The sequence below is a fragment of the Papaver somniferum genome, chromosome 10 (assembly GCF_003573695.1).
Source record: "Papaver somniferum cultivar HN1 chromosome 10, ASM357369v1, whole genome shotgun sequence".
NCBI classification, from domain to species: domain Eukaryota; kingdom Viridiplantae; phylum Streptophyta; class Magnoliopsida; order Ranunculales; family Papaveraceae; genus Papaver; species Papaver somniferum.
The window spans coordinates 55,234,468-55,251,422 of NC_039367.1; the positions used below are offsets into that span (position 1 = coordinate 55,234,468).

The 16,955-nt window shown below is 36.3% G+C and overlaps 1 long non-coding RNA gene across 4 annotated transcripts; it reads right to left on the reverse strand.

Moving 5' to 3' along the window:
• Positions 1-13,554: 13,554 nt before the first annotated feature.
• Positions 13,555-16,710, reverse strand: LOC113317672. 4 transcript variants are annotated; one of them, XR_003343832.1, is made up of 6 exons: positions 16,620-16,708; positions 15,710-15,761; positions 15,350-15,444; positions 14,823-14,936; positions 14,490-14,740; positions 13,555-14,170 (listed from the first exon to the last, which is right to left on the reverse strand). It is a non-coding gene; the product is annotated as an uncharacterized LOC113317672 (long non-coding RNA). The 4 variants fall into 4 exon arrangements; XR_003343833.1 differs by lacking the exon at positions 16,620-16,708 and adding an exon at positions 16,350-16,613; XR_003343834.1 differs by lacking the exon at positions 15,710-15,761 and having other exon boundaries at positions 16,620-16,710.
• Positions 16,711-16,955: the final 245 nt, after the last annotated feature.

The following is a 16,955-nucleotide window of genomic DNA, read 5'->3' on the forward strand; positions in this document are numbered from 1 at the left end:
TGCCAACAAAAAGGGATAAATATATACAATATTTGGCACTCATCAGTGCCGCTGTGGAATATTATAGGGGTTATCTTGTATCTTTACAAACTCCTTGATGAATGCATTTAGCTTCGGCTTTATGATTGCATCTAAATAAGATGATATATTTTTGCTTTTTTTGGTCAAGAAATGTCTCTTTCGGAAATTTCATTCGGATCCCGTTCTTGTACCTTTGCCAATTTTATTGACAAAAAGGGGAGAATTAATATGTAGTTCACACTACAAATACATATGGTTTTCGGATCATTATGTAAGGGGGAGTGGTTTCCATGTGAGATGGAGTATTGACTAGGGGGAGTGATACATATCACCAAAGTATTGTTGTTGAAGTTGTGATACAACTGGACTTTGACGCTGTGTAATGATACTATGACACTTTATAACAATGATTGAGGACTATTGTTTTCTTGTTGTTATAGCTACGAATTTTCAACAATGATGATACTAAACTTACAACCATTGGGATCATTGGAGTACTTGGAAGTGACGAAGATTTCGAGTAATGTTGAAGATTAGGCATGTGGAAGGAGCTACAAAAGTTAATTTATTTATTTTTTGTATTCCATATGTATTAATAGTTTTGTCACTAAAATTGACAAAGGGGGAGATTGTTAGAGCATTGCTCGGTCGAACTCGCATGCGTTGCTATCTCAAGCATGTTTGTCAATAAGTATTAATTTCTAGCCTATATAGCTAAAGGTCTCGGACTAGGATAGAAAGTGTAGTTGAGCTCAAGACTTCATGGCAATCATCATACAAGACGAAGGGCTACTCGAGGAACTGGTGGATCTTTATCGACTAAAAGGTATGTTGAGACTTGAACTTATATGTTACTCAAAAGTCTATCTACTCTATCTCCTACTATTGATACAAAAGTTGTGTTGATATATAGACTTTCATCATACACATTTCCTATTTCGAGCCGAGTGTAACTCGCATATCTATTTCTCAAAATATGTGTTGGTAAGCTTTCGCTTTAGCCAAATTCATCTTTACCTAGTGACGAATGTCATGTTATGTTTCAATCACTTTGGAAATTGCTCTGCCGAAAAATGGTCTGTGAATAACGGCTATATAACGTCCTCTGAGAATGTTTCAATGATTGAAATGGGAGTTTAGATTACATAACCATTGGTAGGATATAAGCATTGTTGTGGAAACACATATATGTATAAGTCCTTATTCCTTGAACCAAAGTTTGCGAACTTGGTTGATCAAGAGAAACGGAATGTGGCGTGAGCCAAGTCCGCGAACTCAGTCTGCGAACTGGCGGAAGTTCTTGACCCGAGAATTTCTGCTGGAGTTTGTGAACTCCTTCCGTAGCTTAAGTCCGCGAACCCAGTCCGCGAACTTGAGAAGGATATATCTAAAATCGGTTGTTCTTGAACTCATGTTTATATAAACTAAGGAATGCTTTTACAAACCGTGGCTATAAAGTTCATGAACCGATTCGAGTGAATCAAACCGTTTTTGCTTCGATTGTGTCTTGTGTAGTTACATATGATATAAGCAATTGAACAACTCTCTAACTAGTTCATTTGAGTCATTTGAACTAGTTATGGTGAAGAAGAATATGGTGGATATGAAAGTGATCATATGGCTAACCATTTGGTTAACTATTGTTGAACCAACAAATGTTAATATTTGGGAACGGTTACATAAACCCAAAATTGAACGTCTCATTTGTGTGTAACAAGCTAAGTTTTCGATCCAACGGTTGAGAAATATTAACTTGAATCTAATCAGGTTTTCATCTAACGGTGAATATTGAATGCGTTGTTACTAAGCTAACATTGATTGCAAACCTTGATTTGAAAGACTATATAAAGGAGAACTCTGGCAACTGGGAAACCTAATCCCCACACCTTACGTGTGATACTAGTTGCATAGCTAGAGTCGATTCTCCTTTAACCTTTGGTTTCTTCTTCTAAAACCAGGTTAACGACTTAAAGACTTCATTGGGATTGTGAAGCCAGACCGATACTACTTTTCTTGTGGTTGCGTGATCTGATATTGCATCTTCTATCGTTACCAAGTAAAATTGGAATAGTTGGCTCGAGATTTATATCTCTGATAGGCAAGATAGAAAAGTAATCACGAACACTTCGTCTCATCGTTTGTGATTCCACAATATCTTTTTCGCTACGTCGATTAGGATTATTGAGGTGATTGATAATACTAGGTTGTTCTTCGGGAATATAAGTCTGGTTTATCAATTGGTTCTTGTTCACCTTGATTTATCAAAAGACGGAACAAAACTCGTAGGTATATTCATGGGAGACGAATTTATCTATTACCGTAGACTTTTCTGTATGATACAGATTTGTTTATTAAAGTCTTCGACTTTGGGTCGTAGCAACTCTTAGTTGTGGGTAAAATCAGCTAATGGAATCAAGTACGTAGCATCCTGTTGGGATCAGAGACGTAGGAGCATAACTGTACCTTGGATCAGTGTAAGATTGATTGGGGTTCAACTACAGTCCAGACCAAAGTTAGTTTGGAGTAGGCTAGTGTCTGTAGCGGCTTAATACAGTGTGTGTTCAATCTGGACTAGGTCCCGGGGTTTTTCTGCATTTGCGGTTTCCTCGTTAACAAAATTCTGGTGTCTGTGTTACTTATTTTCCGCATTATATTTTGTTATATAATTGAAATATCACAGGTTGTGCGTTGTTCAATCAATTAGAATATCCGACCTTTTGGTTGTTGATTTAAATTGATTGATACTTGGATATTGGTCTTTGGTACCATCCAAGTTATCTCTCTCGTATTTGATAAAGACTCGCAGATTTCTATTTGCTTGAGTATATATATCAAATCGAGGGATTGAGATATAAACTCTTTGATATACTTATTATCTAGATTTAGTCTGACTGTCTAGTTGATTCTCTAGAAAGTATATTGGACTTTGTCCATACAGATTGTTAAGCGAAATATTGGGTGTGGTTGTTGTACCCCCACTTTTTCAACAGTTTTGATTTTTTCGGAATAACTAATTTTGAATGCAAATAATTGGTTTGTTTCAACTTCTCAAAAAAAAATTATAAGGATGGTTTCTAAAGTGTATTTTCAGATTAAAATTGGTTCTTCAGTAACTTTGTATCTATGTTTTGATGTTACTGTTAAGAGTTATGAAGATGACTGTATGAAATTAAGCCTGCGACCCTTGTTTAATGAAGACGAGAGTATAAAATGGATGTTACGGAGGAAACATCTCCCTCACTGTTGATAAGTGCTTCTGAAAACGCAGGGGTACCAAGTACACCACTAACTTTTTCATTCGGCAACCTGTATAGAAAAACATAATACAATATCAAGTAGACCAACTTAATTATCCTCATCGTCAATATCGTTAGAATCTCTGTTTTTGACAGAAAGTCTAGAATCACCCAGCCATACCTGACTAAGTGTCATACCTGATCGGTTTGTCAAATCATTTACATAATTCTATAGATATTGATAATTTCCATCCAATTGAAGTAGATTCTCAATTGGGTATTCTTCATGAGTCTTCATGAGTCTCAGTATAAATTTTTGGGTATTCTTCATGAGTCTCAGTCGAGGGAATGATTGGGTCTACTTCTTGCAAATCAACCGTCCTAAAAACATCGTAATATGGATATTCATTGTAACGTTGATATGCGTTCGAGTATGTTACACCATTCATAACTATGGTTCGGTCATACCAAGGCTCCTCCTTTTGAATAGGAGAGTGATCATTATTACGATCCGGAGCTGGAATAACTTCATCACTATTACATGGACTTTCCAAATGTTGCTCATCTTCAAAATATTATTTATCGTCCGTAAGAATGTCAGAACTGGTTTGATTTTGAGGCCAAACTTCTTCCTCATTCATATCTTCACGAAGTTGAGCAATTTGTACTTTTAATTTATCCACATCCCTTTGAAATTCTTGGGGTAATTCAGTACTGATTCGTCGAAATTATTGAGTTTCTTCTTGCAACTCTTTCATCTTGGTATTCATAGAATCTGCAGTGCTATAGAATATTTGATCATTAACATATTTCTCCTCCCATACTTGTGGTTGATCTTTAGGTGTTTCCAGCGCGGATAGACTGGTTTTTAATTGAAGAATTATTTGATCAAACATCTATTCACTTTTAGAAGGAAAAATATTAGAAGCACAACTATCCTTCCACCCTCATGATTGTTCACTTACGTGCCCGTCATAAGGTTGTTGACATGTATGAGAATATCGGTAAGGTTCAGTGGGATATTGATCATAGCCAGAAGATTGGTTTTGATTATACCCATATGATGGTTGATAGTTGTCATAAGAATGAGATTGAAAACCATATTGATTACCACTGTTGTACGCTGATTAGTCTTGTGCTCCGTACATGTTATGTCCGTAAGGAAACATGACGACTCACAAGAAAGAGAAAATCTAAAAACAAAAATAAAAACAAGCTAAACAAATAACAAATCAATTAGCAACTGCTCCCCGGCAGCGGCGCCAAAATTTGATGCGTGTCGTAACCACAACAAATTAATCAAGATATTTCCCACTAATTAACCGGTAATATAGCGGTAGTAAGAGATCGCTCCCATAGAGAGCTGTGTAATTGATAGGTTATTTATATTAGCGAAATCAAAGTAAACAAGGGGGTTATAAGAATAAAGAAAATAAAAGAAATATGATCAAGGAATCCTTCGCCGTTACCAAGCGATAACTGGATTAGTATACTTATCTATCTTTGTTAGAACCATTCATCACCAACCGTAGGAAAGAAGCTAGCTCAGTGCTATCCCCAAAACTCCTTTTACCACGGATAAGGAAGCTCTCCAATATCAAATTCTATTCAACGAACCACCAAGTAGTAGCTCACTCAAGGTGTAATCCAATCGAACGCTTTAGGATTTGTGAATTAGGTTGATCCCAGTAGTTGAACTCTTAGCTCAAGGTCCACTTGCTGATGTTATCTTCACTCGAAATTGCTCCACAAAATACCTTTGCAAGGTCTCGCGATTACTACTTGTGTACGAATTATTCGACGATTACTTATCTCCTAATTCAATACTAGCAATAGAACAATCAATAGGTCAATCTAGTTGCGCACCCAAATCAATCTAATGATCACTCATAAACATTAGATATAGTGAAAGCAAACGATAAGATGATTAAAAATCCGAACAAACTTGTATAATAATAAAGTTTCACCCTAGAACATTGAATTCATCCTCAATCAATCAAAGGTTTAACTACTCATAATTACAAGAAGAATGGGTTCCCCCTAAAGGGGTAAACCCTAGGTTTTGATGTAGAAGATGTAATATGATATAAAATAAGATGTCTTCTTAAGGCTCTAGATGTTTTCTTATATAGAACTCCAAAAGTTAGGCTTTAGAATCCTTCCGGGACCGTGTTTTCTTGAGTTACAAGTCAATTTCGCATCCAAATATGTCTCAGGAATTTCTCAGGTTCGGCTCGTAACTTGCCGACCTTTCCGGGACGAACCTGACAAGTGGAATTTACTCCAGGCGATCACCAGGTTCGGCTCACTTGATTAAATTGCTTTTGAGCCGAACATCCTCCTGTATACTCTTCGAAAATATTGATTTTTAAGCTGCAGGTTCGGCTAACTCGAGCTGATGAAGTTATCATCCGAGCCTCTCTCTGTATCTTCAAGTCTTTCAATCATGTTTTGCCTATAACTTCTTCGTCCGAACTCGGAATGACCTCATTCTTTTCGCGTTATTTTCGTATTCTCGTTCTCTTCAAGATGGTATTAAGAAATCCTAGATTTGAATGAGTTGAATTTTATCCTTGGCCCTTCTTCATCGATAGACTCCACTTCCTTGCTCATTTAAGCACTTTTTAGCTCATTTTTTGATGATTCACCTGATATGACACATAAACTAGAAAATAATCATAATAACAAGTAATATTCAAGAATTATAGTTAAAACAAGTATGGAATTGACACTCTAAACATGTAAATTAAGCACTTCTCATCATCTATCTTTTAAGATACGAATTCTACAAGAAACTAGTCTTGTAATCGATCACAATTAAGCGGACTTATCTACTAAGATTGAATTCGTAAAAACATGTGTAAATCCAATATATAGATAAATAATATAATGCGGAAAAGGAAAAACACAAGACACCATAAATTGTGTTAACGAGAAAACCACAATAGCATAAAAACCTCGGGACCTCGTGCTGATTGAATACCAAATTGTATTAATCCGCTACAGGCACTAGCCTACTATCAGACTTCATACTGAATGTAGTTGATACCGAATCCACCCTCCAAGTGATTCAGTTACAGTCGCGCTCCTTACATCTCTTGAACCTCGCAAGGTCATATGCACTTGATTCCCTTAGTTGACGTTCTTTATAGCCTAAGAGTTGCTTGAGACAAAGTGAAGGCTTTTGATCCCAATTTTCCTCTAAAAGAAAGCCTATTTGATTTCATTTTAGATCAAATATCAAGGTGTGAATATATGTTTGCAATAGCAAGCTAGCAAACCTCACAAATTCGGAGCTTGCGACTCCCGAAGAGCATACTACATTCTTAACCACCTCTCAAGAACGATCGTTGAAAGATCAACTAAGATTAGTCTTTAGATATCTATCTTGAGAAATCACAAAATCTGAGACGAAGAAACTTTGTGACTACTATCTATCTTTCCTGAATGATATTACGAAAACCTCGATAACAGAAAAACAAGATCCGGATACACAAACTTTCAAGTTAAAAGATAGTCGGACCTGGCTTCACGAATCCCCAGAGCGAAGTCTTTTAGTCTTAAACCTAATTATGTTTCACAGAGGAAACCTAGGTTCTAAGCAGACGAATCTAGATCAACTAGGACAAAAAGTATCAAGGATTGAATTTGCCAGTTGAAAGAGCATCTCTATGTATAGATTTTCGAGACTAAGGGTTGTTTAAAATAAAGCTAAGATAACTAAGGAATCAAGCAAACACTTGAGGTCTTAAAAATACAATAGAAGAATATACACAGTGGTCCGGTTCTGAAACCGTGTATAATGTCTGTTCGGTTTGGAAAATATGCCATGTGAACAATAAGCAATATGATGTTCATTAAAACACTTAAGAGTTCAATCATGATGCACACACATAAGTGTCTAAATGATCAATGAAGTCTTAGAAGTGTTTAAGAGAGTCATGGCAATGTTAAACATATTTAAAAAATAAGTCTTTGAGCATCTGCTAAATTCACTGGGATAATTGGTGATACGGTTTGCAAACAGTAATTTTCATGAGTCAGGGAGCTACGGTTTGTGAACCGGGTTTGCTAACCCTTACTCCGCTCAAGAACTCATATGGACACAGTTTGCAAACTGGGTTTGCCAACCATTCTTGGCTTATGAACTCAGATGGAAAGAGTTTTCCAACCGGGTTCGCCAATCCTAGACTTTTATACCAACATTCAAAAATCAGTTCACCACTGTTTGCCAACCGGGTTCCTGAACTGTTCCCAACTGAACTTAAGGTTTGCGAATAAGTTCACCAACCTTCCTGTATTTCTGAAAAACTTGAGGGTGTTGTCAAACGGGTTTGCCAATCTACCCTCACTACACCAAAATAAACATTTTGTTACACAAATATGTGTCACGTCTTATCTATTGTCACACTTATAAGTGTAATAAATATGGTGTTGTTATAATCGCGTGTACCAAACAGCCATTGCTAACACTGTACTGATACGTTAGACTATACCAACTCAAGGTATGAATATTAAACACTAATTAAATTAGGTGTATTAATTAGTTAGTTATACTATATGTACTTTGTACTGTGTAGTACAAGAGGAATACGAAAGGTCATAGTATTACTTAGTGGAGAGAAAAAGGGGCTACTATTCTTATTATTTCTATTTCCACAATCAGCTCAATAGGCCTGTTTATAGGCGTACATGCATGAAAACTAATCTTAATTAAAAGACATGTACATGACCTGGTGTCCTTGACATATTCATACACCTGGTTTACATGGTGAGTCAGCCACTATGTTATTTGACACGTCACATAACACTCCCCCTTGGATGACCACCATTCTAAATATGTCGCCTCGTTAAAACCTTACCGGTAAAACCTAATGGGACAAAATTCAGACGAGGAAAAAAGAGTACAACACTGGTAGCTTTAAAGTGATGATGGTCGACACGAATTTTCTCCCGTCGCCGAAACCGTGTCAGGAAAACCATTTAGGAAAAACCTGAACTTGGAGTGGGCTTGATCATCGCCATGAAATGCTTCCTCTGTCAAAGTTGCGTCAGGAAAACCATTTAGGACAAAACCCGAGATTAGAAAGAGGGTGGTCGCCGCCACAATAAATATTTTCTTTGAAAATATTTACGCCAGGAAAACCACTTGGGATAAAAACCTACATGCCTGCGTCAGGAAAACCACTTGGGACAAAACCTGAACGCCCAAAGTTCATAATAATGTTGACGTCGATGCTAATGTTGCCTCGTTAAAAACCTCGTCTGGAAAACCACGTGGGACAAAACCAGACCAAAGGAAAAGAGTACAACGGACGTCGTCCGATAACGGTGTTGAACACGCATATGCTGCCTCGTTAAAACCTTGACAAGGAAAACCCAAGGGGACAAAACCTTGGCGAAGGAAAAAGAGTACATCGCGTTTTAGTCCAGCCAAAGATTCTACGAGTTTACTCCCCCTGAAGCATGACTTCTTAAAGCGGCTGGTGGTGCAAACATTATATAGCCTTCAGAAAACCGCTTTACCATTTGCAGTTTATGGAGGATTGACTGCTGGTCTTGTGCCGGGTGCACAATCGCCATTGTACACCTTGCATTTAAATCCTCAGTCCATTGTACACCAATTTATTTTCCGCTTTAACTTCAGGTATAACAATGAAAGGTCTTTTGTAAACTCATAAATACCGTAGAATCAATTTCAGCATCTAAAAGTGTAACCTGCAAAACAAAAGTTAGAAAACACAAGATAATGCATGTATTATATCCATATACGGTACTTCTGGACCATAGTTTTAACGTACGTATCAGATAGATCGATCACTTCCCAATAACGGTGCTAATTTAGAAGCACAGTAAGTATTATGAGTATCAAAACTAGATACTCTGGTATATATATGCAAATTTTATTATGCTAGTATGTCCTTGAACTTCAGGTCGAGCAAATATTTCGATTTCAGTGGGATCTCAAAATTTAGTTCAAGCGTGGATTTTAGCGCTGTGAAGGGCTTTTCAAGAAGCCGAAGATGATATCATCAATTCATCCGGATATTAAACCTATACCAAAGAACATAAAATACACAAGGATTGTTCATCAGATTTCTCCTCTTCAGGATGGTGATTATGACTAAATTTCAAACCTGACGTAAATCACAAAGTCAGGTGGCTGCCTGGTCTAGGAAAAGTCGAATCCTTCAAAGTCTCAAAAATAATCACAAAGCAAGATGCAATTAGAGTCCTTCAGAGACTACCACGCTAAGGTGCATCAATATTAGGAGAATACCTTTAGTTTTGCAGAACCAATCCTGGGGTTCAGCAGGAAACCCTCAATCGCACTTAAAGCGATAATACTATTCTCTATGCGCTTAATCTCAAACACCAACCTGTAATTTTCAGGCCTCACAATTTTACGGTGTGAGTCGGATCCGATCTTTTGCGCGTTTTGGAGATATTTCATCCTCTGTCTTAGTTTGAGGAAATAGATTATATGCCTACCAATCACAATGTCGATGTTCCTCTGCAGAGGGGTACACAACCACTATTGTAAACAATAATCGACAATTATATATAATCTAACACATTCTCTAGTACATGCACATTCATGAAAATTTCATAGACCGGTACCAGCGCCACTTCAGGGGCATTATGATATCCTCAATTTAATGAGGTATAAGTTTAGAGAATGTGGGTCATATTCTGATAGTCTCCACGAGCACTATCTGTAGTATCTCTTTAAGAGCACTACATATTGGAAAAATGATTGGACTCTCTTTTAAGAGGCATATATGAGGCAGTTATGCAGGCCTCAAGCGTGTTTTAACACGCGACTTCGTCACTGCGAGATGCATGATTTAACCTGCTGAGATAACTTCCCGTGTATGCATCCTCAAGCAAGTGACCAACAATATTTCCCAGAGCTACTGCAATTATTTGTTTTAATCATGAGTAATCTCCAACACCTCAATTACATCCAATGTCTTGGTGTGAGAAAACAAAGAAGATGTCTCACGCCAGTTCTAGCGACAACCAAACTTTGTTTGATCAGGATAATTACTTAATCAGATAACCTGTTGAATTGTCGACATTGCTTATTACAACCTTTAGGTGGTGTCTGTCATCTTTATGACTTCAAGGGAAAAGTCCTTAAATTTGTCGACATAATACGTGCCATCTTCAGGTGGCAGTCTTTCTCCCCCTTGTTAAGGAGGGAAAACCTTTTAGGTTATCATAATATGCACCATCCTTTTATAGTGACGTTTCTCCCCCTGACTAAAGTGAGAGAACCTTTAAGGTTATTAATCATACTCTTGCCAAACTTCTGGTGGCGGGTTGTCATGCCAACTTCTGGTGGCATTTTAGTTTTCCTGATCATGGCGGAGACATTACTATCTCATTTCTGGAAGCCTTTGGTTCCATAATTGCCTATTTTCAAAGGCAATTCTGCTCATGATAGTTTTTGGGTTTTAATTTAACTACACAATAAATGTCCCAAAAACAACTGCGAGCTCGACAAAAGATGAGCCATTTCACGCCGTTCCTTGTAACGGCTTACTTCCTCCCCTAACGGCGGGAATACAGTCTCATCTTCAATAAGACATTACCAGCACATGGTTTTAAATGTCTTATGAATCGAAACCAACATATATAGCTAGGTGACGTTATGGAACAAACACGTAAGTTGTAAGGTTGCTTTCCAAGATATAATTGATGGTAAATAGTTGGTCGAGCAATAAACTAAAGATGCTTTAAATAAAGAACTCAACTAGACCATGTCGAGTGCGCACATGTGCTAACTATATGCTCGATATAACACCAACTTGGAGGAAAAGCATCAAAGCCTATCAATTTACCACCAACATAAATACTTAAATGGAGGGTCTCTGCAACCACAAGATTTTCACAATCAGTTCGGCAAAATCTAATATTACGTGTTAATATAACAAGAGACCATCTAGTAGATGTGTCTATCAATACATTAAAGTACTGAAATAATTTTCCTATTGCAGGGTAAATAAGTCCTGCAATTTTTACCTTGAATCCTTTTTAGGAGTTAATGTTGGTGATTCAGTAACAGGTTACCATAATGTTAATGTTAATGTAATTTTAACAGCTAATTGTCTCAGGGACCAATAACACAATTTACATCCTTATCTAATAGAAGCTTCAGGTTCTGTAAAGGATGTCCATGAGCATTTTGAATCGTCTACTCATCTTGGTAGAACTTGGGTGTCCATACTGATCATGCCTGAGCATGAGTAATTCAAGGGTCATTAAACTTCTGGCTAATGACAATGTGGAATTCGACTGTTCGAATTCTCCTATGGCCCACCCCATAAAAGAAAGCCTTACGTTTCTTTACGATGTGCTTCTGGCACAAAAACAAATGAAATAACAAAATAATCCATAAAAATGCTCGTTTGTTATTTCAAGGTGGTAACGCCAAATATTCTCAAAAACTCAATAGATTCTTCAGGAATCCGGAATATTATAAGGCGTTAATAAAGATGACTGTTATACCTCCAATATGATACACGCTCTTCCGGAGTCGTCTATCATATTATTCGAACCCGAAATGGCATTTCACATTTCCAGAAACCTCTACAAGGTTATAAAATGGTTCGAAAAATTGTGTTTGTTGTTCCGCTGTCTTTGAGACACATATCCCCATGATACGTATCTTTACTGGATAGATTACTTCTGGAATCCATATCCTTTAGTAAAGATAGAGGAGAGAAAAATAGTAAAGTAATCAACAAAACATTTGGTAACCATGGGCTACTTCGGGAACCCAAAATTTTATGGCTTACTCCTGAAATCCATGGACCACTTCTGGAGCCTAATATGGATTACCACATAAACCACATATTACACGTTGGACTGCTTCTGGAGTCGACAACGTCTCAGGGATTACTTCGAGAATCCATTATTTACAAAACAAGGAAATAAAATAAACAGAACTTAAAAGCAAAAGGAAACATAAACATATATATGGTACTTAAAGGAAATAACAAATCTCCATTTTCGTCACCTTCAGGGTCGACGAAATATTAATTTACAAGTGTGCAAATGGATACATGCTTTATAGGAAAATTCCTCAATATCAGTCACAGGTCACTTCAGGGACCGCTGATAGAAACCGGCTAGCACTTTATAATGGGTCACTTCTGGGACCAAACGGCTAGCGGACCGTGCCTTTTTGCATCCATACTATGCTTAGACGAAATTCCAGCTTCTGGTGGAATTATTTCAAAATATCTGGAGATTATTTAGAGCAAGAGAAATTAAATTTGTGTTATCCTCTAGGGATACAACAATTTCTCGCTTCGCCGGTATTAAAACTGCAAGTACCATAACAAAAATAATATAGCGGAAAATTATTAAAGTTTACGGAGTCGCGGTTCTCACCTTCCCGTACTTACCCAAAAACATTCGTACAAGTTTACAATACTTGTAGAACAATTTGCCTTCATTAATAGTGTTACTACCCTGATCAATAAAAGCAACAGAGTCAGTACTATTATTCACATATATAATCAAAAACACAAATTCAACTCAAAACACAAATATAAATTGTGAAGTTGATTATATGGCTTTGTGGGTATCATCCCGGCAGCTTGGCATAAACATCGTCAAACACTGGTTTATCAATTGGCGGCATCGAGCTATTCGTGCTGATAACGTGTTATAATCGCGTGTACCAAACAGCTATTGCTAACAGTGTACTGATACGTTAGACTATACCAACTCAAGGTATGAATATTAAACACTAATTAAATTAGGTGTATTAATTAGTTAGTTATACTATATGTACTTTGTACCGTGTAGTACAAGAGGAATACGAAAGGTCATAGTATTACTTAGTGGAGAGAAAAAGGGGCTACTCTTCTTATTATTTCTATTTCCACAATCAGCTCAATAGGCCTATTTATAGGCGTACATGCATAAAAACTAATCTTAATTAAAAGACATGTACATGACCTGGTGTCCTTGACATATTCATACACCTGGTTTACATGGTGAGTCAGCCACTATGTTATTTGACACGTCACATAACAGGTGTTATTCTTTTGTTACACATTAGTGGTCACACTAATAAGTGTCACTTTAATTAATTTAAATCACACTAAAATGTATGTCGAATCTGTTACATATATTAGTGTAACAAATGTGGGATAAATAATAAAAAAAATATAGCTTTTATCAGCCCCTAATTCTGGATTCCTCTGCCTTCCCTCCCAAGCCACCCCATTGTGGAACCAGAAAAGAAACATATACTTTCTGAATCTCCATGCACATGAAGTAGAAAAAAAAACCATTGTATTGCATTAAAACTGTGTACAAGTTACATTTAAAATGTGCATAAACTATAAATACACAAGCGGCCAAAATTGAAAACTAATGAAAGCCAAAATTGTGCACTATAATTTACAACATGCACACCATATCAGTGCAATTCAGAATATTAATTCGTTACAATAACTTGACTATTAATATCTTAATAATGAACTAGTACATCAAAGATGTATACTTCGACATATGATGATATCCTTGCCTTGTTGCCTTTTCAGGCTTAGCAAAGCAGGTCAAATATACCTCTATATACGATTTAGGATGTGGTGCAGTAGAGGCTATGTGGATGCATTTAGCATACAAGTATAAGAACGTAAAAACTATATGAGTACAAACTGGGAATAAATCGGGATGAATGCTACAACAGATGAGAATCAGGTTTTTATTGCCAGAAAAATCAACCTCTGAGCATAAGCCACATTACTTTCACTCTCTTCATAAACTTAGATCCTCCTTTGCTATGAGTCTGCCCATCATTTGAGATCCATTGTCGTTATAATGCGGATAATATTCTCAATTAATTTGTCTTACAAGACGGAGGCTCACCGCAGTAGCAATAAGTCCTCCTGCAAATCCAAAAATTAGGCAAGTGTCATCTTTAATTAATCCTTTATGAGCATTCAAATACAAGTGTCCTAATATCCCTATTCCAACATGATGAGAAAAGGATGGTGATATGTATCATATTAGCTACTACAGAAGTATAAGATTAATAACTACCAAAAGGAGTGATGACTGATAATTAACAATATTATAGTTTTTAAAATAGGAAAGCATAAATCTCCTCTGTAATGGTTCTCGATGTTGAAGATTTAACATTAACTACATCTTCATACTTCATATATATGAAATTAACACACATACGGGAGTGAGAACCAAGCATACCTGCAACACTTGATGAGTCTTCAACCATGCGACCACCGCTAAGTGCACCTCCAGACTCATGAAGCCGTGCATTAGCAATACCCTAGAAAAATGGGTAAGCACAAAATAATCCAAAAGATAAAGTAATAAAATATCTAATAATAACTATATATAAGAGGAACTAAATGCTGCATGTTGGGGAGATGGCAAGACAGCAGGAGCAATTTCCCATCCCCCTATGTTTTGCAAGACCATATGCACTTGCTAAATGGCTGCAAAGAAAAAGTAATAAATGTGTATGAGAGACAATTACCAGGAAAAAAAAAATCACTATATAGAGTTTTTCCTTCTTACTTTTCTTATCTGATAATTCGCATTAAGTTACTACTTTAGCTCACCACATTGTTCGCATCCCTTCTTTCGCAAAGCAAAAGAAGATCATTTGAACGTGCATCAGCAGCTGCATACCTACGTGAAACACCATGCAACAATCAGATTGAAATAGATATACTTTTCCTGCTACATGGTCGGCATAACCACCAGACAAAGAATGTACTCAAAATTCTGAACCTATACCAGTGAAAAAAAAATCTCACCAAAATCATAAATGATTTTCACACTTTTCTACTATAGTAGCACTACTATCAACCTAAAGAATAAGATCTGAGGTTCACCACACAGAATTTATCATTTCAAGACCCATATAGACGGTAATATATAATTATGTAAAACAGACACATGATTCCTCCTTAGGGAACATCTATAGGAGGTCTTCAACTGTGACAGTAAATTGTATACATCACAAACCCCAAGTGATAACAACTGATTGCAATGGACATTATGAATAAAAAGGTCTTCAACTGTGACGAGTGTTGCCTTACCATCATTTCCACTAATTGCCAGAAGAAATCCTTGCCCAAGAAGGGCCATGACATGTCCATAACGTGGCCACGATCCAGGACCTTGAACAATAACCCTATCAAAAGAATAAGGGGCACGTAAAACTTATTTAGACCAAGAAAGAACATAATAAAAAAAAGAAGATAAATGATAAATAGCAGACCCCTCTCTTGTTCTCTAACTCAAAAATATAAAAAGAAAAAAATCATAGGGGAGGTGTGGGTTTCTAGCTTCTTCTGGAGCTTTATTTACTATCATTGTCAGTCAACTAACATAAGACAGCTAGATGTGATCAGTGATTGATTCTATTATTAGTATTTAAGTCGGCTATACCATCCCACCTGAAATCATAGCCAAAGATGTTAGTTGCCAACTGCCTGGATCTTTATGTTTCTGTATGTGTAAGCAATCACAATCCTCTGATTCAGTTTCAAGAAAAACTTAACAGCATCCACCAGAAAACATAAACACACTATTCTCATGGATCTAATCTACCACTAACAATTCTAACATGTATACAAGCTATCTTATACGCTACCATTTAAACATATTAGAGCTACAGCAATCCGCATAAAAAAACTTAATAACATTTATTAAGAATTTGCTTATATTAGAGCTACAAGAATCCACAAAAAACCCAATTTTTCTTAAGAAATTATAAGCAACCACATTATTCACATAGCAACCAATCAGAACAATGAATCAATCCCACAATGGTTACTAACAATAAAAACCACAAGAACTTGTGCACAGACAATTTAACTAATTGACTTAGTATCATATTAATCATCACCAAAAAGAGAAACAAAGTAAATTAACGCATGAATCGTATTTTTATCTCATACGCACTTGATTTGATTACGAAAATTAGGGCAAACATCATTATAAAAGCAGAAGAATAGTGATGGATTTCAATCATACGATTATGGAAGAAGAATAAATATAATCAGATTAACAAAAATAAATTTATGGAAACCCTACCAATAATTTTAAACTGCAGTTACACGAAATCTCAATCGTGTTCGTCAGTTATATGATAAATTAGGGATGAAGAACTGTAACGGAATTTCATTTTTGACGAAGAATACAAGTACTGTGCAAATCTTCCAGAAGAAAATAGTATACAGCTTCCCGAAATCAAAATTTTTTTTCAGAATAATTACTTTTTTTACTGTTCGGAAAAAACTAAATTCCAATTCTTAGATGTAGAATGCGGTTAGAAAGCAAAGAAGCTATTGATGGAAGACATACCTCGATCCAAGAGAAGATAATATTACTTTTACTTTCGGTTTTTATCTGTCTGTGTAATATTTTGTTGGCATTTGAAAATATGGCTGACCACGAGAATGTTCGGCAGATAAGTATTGATAAGATTCACTTCGTTAAGTTAATCTAAACTTAACCTTGCAGTGACACGTCAACATGCAGGTGGCATGTTCATATTCATTTGTAAAGCTTATATATAGGCATGATGTACATACAGAGAAAAAATTAAGTTAAAGAAATGGAAATGGAACTCAGTTCCATGTTCTCCCTTTTTTACAACTTTTCATCTTCTTGAATTATTTCTTTTGGAGCATCATAATA